The 7,841-nt window shown below is 47.6% G+C and overlaps 1 non-coding gene across 1 annotated transcript; it reads right to left on the bottom strand.

Annotated features, from left to right (window-relative positions):
• Positions 1-501: 501 nt before the first annotated feature.
• LOC112132834 (U6 spliceosomal RNA) lies at positions 502-604 on the bottom strand. The gene has a single exon (XR_002914554.1). It is a non-coding gene; the product is annotated as a U6 spliceosomal RNA (small nuclear RNA).
• Between the last annotated feature and the right edge of the window lie 7,237 nt (positions 605-7,841).

Raw genomic sequence — 7,841 nt, 5'->3', positions numbered from 1 at the left:
CTCACAGGATTATTAAGATAATTAAATGAGATCTTAACAAGGGACTCTAGCACTGGGAGGGGCATAACACATGGTGTCAGCACCTTGGAGTATGAAGACATGGACTTTTTTTCTTTTCTTTTTTTTTTTTTTGAGACGGAGTCTCACTCTGTCACCCAGGCTGGAGTGTAGTGGCATGATCTCGGCTCACGGCAACCTCTGCCTCCCCAGATCAAGCGATTCTCCTGCCTCAGACTCCTGAGTAGCTGGGATTACAGATGCCCACTACAACACCTGGCTAATTTTTCATTTTTAGTAGAGACGGGGTTTCACCATGTTAGTCAGGCTGGTCCCGAACTCCTGATCCACCCACCTTGGCCTGATCCACCCGCCTCGGCCTCCCAAAATGCTGGGATTATAGGCGTGAGCCACCGTGCCCGGCTTTCTTTTCTTAATAGTTGCCTTCTCTCCGTGTGTCCTGGCCTTAGCAGTAGATTGTGTCATGTTTTTCCCCCTTCATGATTATGTTTTTAATTAATTTTTGTTTTGTGTGTCATCCTTGCCCAGGGGCCATGCTGTCTCTGTCTCATTCCAATTTTAGTATATGTGCTGCTGAAGAGAGCACTTGCCATACTTTTTAAATGGAAACAGTACCCTTGGGCACTCACAGGAACTGCTTTGGAGCCTACAGACGGGAAGTTGGGCTGGGGACAGAGGTCAGGTTAGCAAGGGCAAAGCCCATGCCTCCCACCATAAAGTCCTCTGCTGGGAGCAGTGTTTCCCTTTCAGCAGACACGTCCCAACGCAATGGGTAAACCTGGCCACATCCGCTGACTCCCAGAGTCTGCCTGGGAATGTGGCCAAGCCTGGAGCTCCCATGGGTCCTGTCTAGAGCACATGGTAGTGGGGTCAGAGGTCAATCAGGGTAGCTTGGACGAATGCAGCCGGTCTGACAAGAGGGCAGGCACTGAGGTCTCTTCTGGTGAAGATCTTAACTGTCAAATTGTGGTCCTGGGTCTAGGATGTGGAATAAGCCTGGTAAAGACCCTGCAGAGAGCTCTGATGAGATGGGGTGGAATTAGGAGCCATCCATTTAATCAATAATACGAACATAGATTTGACACTCTATTTAAATGTTTATATTGGTTTCCTATTGCTGCCATAACATATTTAGTGGCTTAAAACAACACAAATCAATAATCTTACAGTTTTGGAGGCCAGAAGTCCAAAATGGGTCTCACTGGGCTAAAATGAACGTGTTGTTAGGGCCATGTTCCTTTCCGGGGATTCTGGGGGAGAATCCATTTTCTCGCCTTCTCCAGGCTGCCCACATGCCTGGACTCAAGTTCTCTTTCCACCTTCAAAGCCAAAAATGGCCAGTTGAGTCTTTCTTATGATGTCATCTTTCTGCTTCTGACCCTCCTGCCTCTCTCCTTTTTTTTTTTTTTTTGAGATGGAGTCTTGCTCTGTCGCCCAGGCTGGAGTGTAGAGGGACGATCTTGGCTCACTGCAACCTCCACCTGCCGGGTTTAAGCAATTCTCTCACCTCAGCCTCCAGAGTAGCTGGCATTATAGGCGCATGCCACCACACTCAGCTAATTTTTGTATTTTTATTAGAGACGGGGTTTTACCATGTTGGCCAGGCTGGTCTCAAACTCCTGACCTCAGGTGATCCACCCACCTCAGCCTCCCAAAGTTCTGGGATGACAGGCGCGAGCCACAGTGCCCAGACCCTCCTGCCTCTCTCTTATAAGTTCCCTTCATGATTACACCAGGCCCACCCTGATACTCCAGGATAATCTCCTCATCTCAAGACCCTTATCTTTTTTTTTTTTTTTGAGACAGAGTCTTGCTCTGTTGCCCAGGCTGGAGTTCAGTGGCACAATCTTGGCTCACCACAACCTCCACCTCCCGGGTTCAAGCAATTCTCCTGCCTTAGCCTCTCGAGTAGCTGGGACAACAGGCGTGGGCCACCATGCCCGGCTAATTTTTGTATTTTTAGTAGAGACGAGGTTTCACTATGTTGGTCAGGCTGGTCTCAAACTCCTGACCTTGTGATTTGCCCTTCTCGGCCTCCCAAAGTGCTGGGATTACAGGTGTGAGCCACAGTGCCCCACCAAGACCCTTATCTTAATCACATCTGTGAAGTCCCTTTGGCCATGGAAGGTAACACATTCATTGGCTCCAGGATGTGAACATCTTTGGGGGGCCACTATTCTGCCACGGCTGGGCTCCTCTCCTGAGGTCCCATCATAGCCCAGGCCTGCATGCCCCAGATTTCAGTCCAGTGGCAAAGAGTACACTTTCGTATTGCTTGCCCTGGGAAATATGCCGGGGTTGGCTGTGACTAGGCCAACTTGGGTTGTTAGGTTCACTAACAATCCAGTCACTGCGGCCAGCAGGATGGACCATGCTGCTTGGTTAGTACTGAGTCTCAGGCTCATCCCTGGAACTGAGACTGGGGTCAGCCCCCTAGAGACCTGGAAGAAAGGAGAGGAGAACTTTCCAAGGAGAATTGAGGAGCTCTTACAAAAGAAGAGGGAGTAGGTGCTGACCACTACCGACCACAATGATCTTGTGAAACACTGTGATGCCCGTTTTGCAGGTGGAAGAGATGGTGAAGTCACACTGCCAGCATGAGGTACAGCCATGATTTGAACTCGCATGGAGGAGTTCTTGTCACTCTATCAGGCTTCCTTGACCCCCGGCTAAATGTGGCATTGGCAGATCTGATTAATGCTGGAATGTTATGTAGCTCAGCTGACCTGGGTGGCAGCCTCCTTAGAGGTTAGCATGGGACCTATTGAGGAAGGCACATGGTTAACACAATTACTGGCAAGGTAGATACCCTCAGAGAAAAGGGAAATTTCCATTTCACTCCTGAAAGACTCTTTAAAGCCAAAACTCAAATCAAAGAGCAAAGTATAATAACTTCCTCTGGGCAAATTTATAATTAATCCTGGATTAATTGGCCTTAATGAAGTTGAATTAATTACTAGCTGTTTGTAAAGAACTTTGAACTACCTTAGTACAAAATGGCATTAAAGAAACAGAAAAGAACCAGCATCGCATTAACATGAAGAACAAATCCCAAATAATCACAGTTCTGCAGGCTGTTTCCCGTCACTAATTTTCCCAGGGACTGTGTCCAGCCTGTGGAACTGTAGGGGGCCCAGGGAGTCTGTTGCAGAGGAGGATGTCTTCGTGGGCTACAGGTTTGGGGGTGAGTGCCTTCAAGAAGCAGTTGTGGGGCTTTGCGTGTGCCAGGCCCAGGGCTATCAAAGATATGCAAGGTGAGGCTCTTGCTCTCCAGGCATCCTCAGCTACCGGGATGGGGAAGAGCTCTGGAGCACCTGCCTGGTCTAAAGCAAACTCGGCTTAGTGGGAGGGATGGTAGGACAGAGACAAAGTACACTACAGGAGGCGTGAAGCAACCTGCATTTTGCTGGGAACAGCTCTCCATTTCCTGTAGGGGATCCCCTGGTCCCTCTTTCCCCCCATTCTTGGGGTGGGCTTATGACCCACACCTGGCTAGGCACAGCACTGGATCTCTCTCTTGGTGCAGGGGCACATGACTTAATCAGGGCCAAGGAGACTTGATTTGGGGACTTTGTGGAGCTGCTGACAGCCACTTTGTCATTGTGAGCGGGGAGCCTGTCTGGGAATGGAGACAACTCAGAGGAAGGAGGAACGGAGAGAAAGAGACAAAGTCAGTGTCCTCATGTTGTCATCTGAGCCCCTGGATGAAGCAAGCTCTTCCCCCAGACTTTTTAGCTAGGTTTATTTATTTAAATTCACAAACACTGATATAGCACTTACTAATATACCAGGAATTGCTCTAAGTGCTATAGACATACCAATTCATAAAATCATCACTACCCTGTGAGTTAGGAAGTATTATGCCCCATTTGACAAATGAAGGAACTGAGGCACAAAGCAGTTTTGTAATGTGACCAAGGCTCCACAATTTCCAGCTGCTGGGAGCAGGACTGGACACAAGCAGTGTCCGTGCTTTTCACTACACCATGGGCCAGCATGTTCCCTTTTTTGCTTAAGTCAGTTTCACTGGGAGTTTCTGTCATTTGTCCTCAAAAAGCATGACTATGCAGAACATGACATAGAGGTAGCCAATCCAGCCCCCAGAGGTCCGAGGAAGCTTCCAGAGGGCGTGCCAGCCCAAGGAAGTAGCCCGCGGGTGAGTGTTGGAGTGGAGTGGATGGGCACGGTGTGTGTGCAGGATTGCACACGTTCAGGGTCACCAGGCACAGGGAGAGAAACAGAGAGGAGCATGGCGGGGTGGGCTGGGGGGCGGTGAGGAGTCAGTCTATCCACAGGTGACAGTGATAAAGCATTTGTAACTCTTCCCTTGGGGACTACAAACTAAGGAATCTTAGTCCCACTGGTGCCTTTAGGACATTTTTTTAAATGTTAAAGAATTTATCTATTGAATAGGTAATACTTTCACATGATTTAAAATTCAAAAAATGCCAATGTATTTCAAGTAAAATGCCTTCCTGTCTTCCCTCCAGCCAACCTGTTCCCCTCCCTGGAGATAACATTTATTGAGCACCACCTATATGCACTGTGCTAAACCCACGGGGAGACAGATAATGAGGAATGAACATAATAAGGAAATAAACCATACACGTATGTTCAAAGGTGATATGTGCAAAGGAAAAACTGGAGCAGGATAAGGGGGGATCAAGAATAGGGAGGGGGGCTGCACTTTTAGAGAGGCTGTCCAGGGCAGGGCTCATGCAGGATGTGACAGTTGAACTTGGAGGAGGTGAGGGGTGAGCCATTTAGAGGTTGGGAAGAAAAATGCTCTGGTCCATGCTTGGGGGCTTTGAGTAACAGCAAGGGGGCCAGTGTGGCTGGAGCCAGAAGAAAACAGGAGATGAGTTCAGGAAGGTAGCATGGTGTGTGTATGTGTGCGTGTGTGTGTCTCTGTGCATGTGCGTGCGTCTGTGTGTGTGCATGTGCATGTGTGCATGCGTGTCTCTGTGCTTATGCATGGCCCCATTTGCCCCCTGCTGTGAGCATGTGTGTGTGCGTGCATCTGTGTGTGTGTCTCTGTGCGTGTGCACGGGTGTGTGCATGTGCGTCTGTGTGTCTCTATGTGTGTGCATGGCCCCATTTGTCTGCCACTGTGTGCACATGTATGTGTATGCGTGTATGCGTGTGTGTCTCATGCGTGTGCACATGTGTGCATGTGCATCTGTGTGTGCACACGCATGTGTCTCTGAGCATGTGCATGGCCCAATTTGCCTGCCGCTGTGCGCACGTGTGTGTACGTACATCTGTGTGTCTCTGTGCATGTGCACATGTGTGTCCGTGTGTGTGTGTGTGTGTGTGTGTGTGTGTGCATCTGTGTGCACACGTGTGTGTGTTTGTGTCTCTGTGCGTGTGCATGGCCCAATTTGCCTGCCGCTGTGCTGCTGTAAGGACTGTGGCTCTTCCTCCAAGTGAGATGAGGAGACAAAGGCTCACTCCAGCTTCTGTAAGCAGAACAGGCTGTAGGAGAACACGAGCAGATGCAGGGAGTCCTAGTAAAAGAGCAGCTTCAGTAAATTAAAACCATGAAGAGATACCACAACACACCTATTGGAAAGGCCAACATTATAATTGAGACAAGGTTTTGCTCTGTTGCCCAGGCTGGGGTGCAGTGGCACGATCATGGCTCACTGCAGCCTTGACCTCCTTGGGTCAAGGGATCCGCGCACCTCACCCTCTCGAGTAGCTGAGACCACAGGCATGTGCCACCATGCCCGGCTAATTTTTGTATTTTTCGTAGAGATGGAGCCCTACTATGTTTCCCAGGCTGGTCTCCAACTCCTGGGCTCAAATGATCTTCCCACCTTGGCCTCCCAAAGTGCTGGGATTACAGGCATGAGCCACCACATCCTGCAAGAAAAGCTAAAATTAAAAACAAAACAAAACAGCCTAGGTAACATAATGAGACTCCATCTTCACAAAAATTTTTAAAAATTGGCTAGGCTACCTAGGAGGCTGGGGTGGGAGGATGGTTTGAGCCCAGGAGTTTGAAACTGCAGTGAGCTATGATGATGCCACTGCACTCCAGCCTGGGCGACAGAGTAAGACCCCACCTCTAAAACAAAATCAAAAACAAGACACTCAACAATACCAAATACAATTGATGATGCTGAACAATTGAAACTCTCATACATTGCTGCGGGAATGTAAAATGATACAGCCACTCTGGAAAACAGTTTAGCAGTTTCTTATAAAGTTAAAACCCACTTGCCATATGACCCAACAATCTCACTTTTGGTATTTACCCGAGTGAAACTTATGTTCACATAAAACCTGTACATAAGTGTTTAGAGCAGCTTTATAATAGCCAAAACCTGGGAACAACCCAAATGCCCTTCAACAGGTGACTGGGCAACCAAATGATGATCCATCCATACGATGGAATACTACACAGTGATAAAAAAGACCACACACTGCAGTTACACACAACAACATGGATAAATCTCAAATGCATTATGCTAAATGAAAGAAGCTGGACCCCAACGGTTACCTACTGTATGCTTCCACTTATATAATGTTCTGGAAAAGGCAAAGCTTGTAGAGACAGAGAACATAGATAAGTAGTTGCCAGAGGTTAAAGGTGTAGGAGGGGGTTGATCACAAAGGCTTTTTTTTTTTTTTTTTTTTGAGGGTTATGAGTCTGTTTTTTGTTTGTTTGTTTGTTTGTTTTTTGAGACGGAGTCTTGCTCTGTTGCCCAGGCTGGAGTGCAGTGGCGCGATCTCGGCTCACTGCAAGCTCCGCCTCCCGGGTTCACGCCATTCTCCTGCCTCAGCCTCCCAAGTAGCTGGGACCACAGGTGCCCGCCACCACGCCCAGCTAATTTTTTGTATTTTTAGTAGAGACGGGGTTTCACCGTTTTAGCCAGGATGGACTCGATCTCCTGACCTCGTGATCCACTCTCCTTGGCCTCCCAAAGTGCTGGGATTACAGGCATGAGCCACTGCACTGGGCGGTTATGAGTCTGTTTTGTATCTTGATTGTGATGGTGATTACCTGATATTATGCATTGGCCAAAGCTCACAGAGCCGTACACCAACAAGGGTGAATTTTACTGTTGCAGTAATCCAGGTTAGAGATGATGGCTTAGATCAAGTGCTGATGGTAGAGATGTTCAGAGGGGGTTGGATTCTAAGGGTAAAACCAACAGAATTTTTTAATGAATTGGATGTGGTGTATGAAAGAGAGGGGTCAAGAACTGAGCCAGTTTGCTGCTTAAAAAACTGGGAGGATGCAGTTCTCATTCACTGTGATGGGAGTGGAGTGGAGGGTAAAACCGGAAATTCTGACCTTGACATGTAAATTTGAGATGCCTATTACACATTCAGGTTGTGTATGTGAGCCTGCAATTAGGAGGGGGAGGCTCCTAGCTGCAGGCTCACACACAGAACCTGAATTTGGGAGTCAATGGCTTGTAACGCCAAGAGACATAGACATCACCAGGGAGTAAACACATAGAGAGAAAATTGGAGGGCTGAGCCCTGGGAACTTCTTGTGTCTGCTGTTACCCATCTCTTATGTATCCTTGTAGGGCTATTCTATACTTATACAAGCACATATATAGAAAGAGTGCATTTTTCATAAATGCAAACATGATACACACACTAGTGTGCACCCTATTTTTTCAGTTACCAATATATCTTAGAGATTGTTCCCAAGTAGTATACAAACAGCTTCTTTGTTCTTTTCAAAGTCTGCATCATATTCCACAGTATAGACAGACCATGATCTCTCTTTTTCTATTTACAGTTTTTCATTATGGAAAACTTTGAACATATCAAAAATGTAGACAGAATAATGAACCCCCAAG

This window comes from Pongo abelii, chromosome 2 (assembly GCF_028885655.2).
Source record: "Pongo abelii isolate AG06213 chromosome 2, NHGRI_mPonAbe1-v2.0_pri, whole genome shotgun sequence".
Classification (NCBI taxonomy): Eukaryota; Metazoa; Chordata; class Mammalia; order Primates; family Hominidae; genus Pongo; species Pongo abelii.
This window is presented reverse-complemented; position numbering and strand designations above follow the sequence as displayed.